Raw genomic sequence first — 1718 nt, forward strand, 5'->3', positions numbered from 1 at the left:
CACGGCTCTCAATGGTCCGCAGCGGCCTGAGTCCTCCAGCGGGTCCCGCCTTATGGCGGCAGCGGCCGTGCTCGGCCCCCGGCGGGGCTAAAAGATGGGCGGATAAATGCCTGCCCCTCCCGGCGGAGAGCCTGTCTGCACGGCGAGGCCTAGCAAGCGGCTGTGCTTAATAAGCGCTTTACGTTCTAAGGTGGGGCCTGACCCAGCCGCAGAGGGTGCTGCAGGCCGCGCCCGCCCGCCCCTCTCCGCCCTGAGGAGACCCGGGTGTTGAGGGGACAGACACCGCCGGGGAGGGGGCCAGGCTGCTGGCGAGCTGGCTCTCCCGGCTGCGCAGTGGCAGAGGCTGGCAGGCAGCAGCTTCCACCCTGTCCGTCAACCCTCGGTAAGGGCCTTCGAGGCGTTTTCCACAGCAGAGGTCTGGTGTTGCTGCAGCTCTAAGCAAATCCTGCTCCCTTAGGATGGGCTGCGGCGGGAGCACGTCGCTCGGGGTTGGTCCCTGTACACCTCCGGTTATGTGCAGATGAGCTAGAAACATGGAAGTTCTGTGAGCTGTGATGGTCTCCCTGTGCTCCGGGGCGCTGTAAAAGCAGCACGCGTTTTTTTCAGGCACAGGAGGACCTGGGTTTCATTCCTTTGCCCCCTCCTGCCACAAGTGTGAGGGCTTCAGCTCCACTCACAGCGTCAGCACGGCATGCATCACCTTAGCTCTGTGGGGACAAGGACATGTTGAGAGGGGCTGTAGCCAGCTCTAGCAGGCTCTACCTCTCTTTTCCAGTACCAGAAGGACAAGGACTTCCTCAGAGACAAAAGCAATGATGGATTTAGGTAGTGACCTGAACTGTGGCAAACCACATCTAAATTTCCCTAGTGTAATACACTCCCTTTATTTTCTAACTGAACAACAGCTTTAATACCCACAGCCCAGAAAAGCAGGTGCATTCCCAGAGGCTAGCAGGCAGCAGAAAGCAGACACTGGGCTCTGATCTAAGGGCAATTCTGTCCTTTTGAGGAACACATGGAAAAAGCGTACCCAGTCATTCCCCTTGGAAACCATTTTGATAACTCACATCAGACAAGAACCCCAGGCAATTGCTTCAAGAGCAGAGAGGATGAAACAAAACAACAACAAAAAAAAACCCTCTTTCTAGAGTTTCTGCTCTTGATAAACAAGTTATTCCTTAAAACAAGCACTGCCACCTGCTTTGTTTCAGTAAGTCAAAAAAAAAAAAAGCTTTTATAACAAACTTAATGGCATTTGGTCAGTTATTACAGATAGCTTTGGACTCTTGATCTGATCTATCTCTAGGATCTGTTTAAGGGTTTATATTAACAGACTTGGAAACCAGCTCACTTAATCCACAATCATGTGGACCAAGCTTCAGAGGAGCTAAACTAAATACAATGACACACAGTGTAGCTTCAGAAGATTTATTTCCAGTCCTTAAAGAAGACTGGTGCTGCTTTTGCTTGTGAATTTTTTTCTCTCCATTACAGTTTTGGTTTTCATGCAAACAGTAGTGAGAATATTTTTGTTTTGTTTAAAAGTGCAGCCTTTGGCAGGAACAATCAGCCTAGTAGAGTTAATCATCTGCATTTCCTTTAAAAAAATTTATTAAACCATGATTTTAAAAAAGTTAAAAGCTGCCAAGAACATTTAAGAAAAGAGTAGAGAAAGGGCAAAGAGCAAACATCTGGATTCCAGAAATTGCATTATGGAG

The sequence above is a fragment of the Athene cunicularia genome (genome assembly GCF_003259725.1).
Source record: "Athene cunicularia isolate RWA chromosome 17 unlocalized genomic scaffold, athCun1 chr17_part1, whole genome shotgun sequence".
Classification (NCBI taxonomy): Eukaryota; Metazoa; Chordata; class Aves; order Strigiformes; family Strigidae; genus Athene; species Athene cunicularia.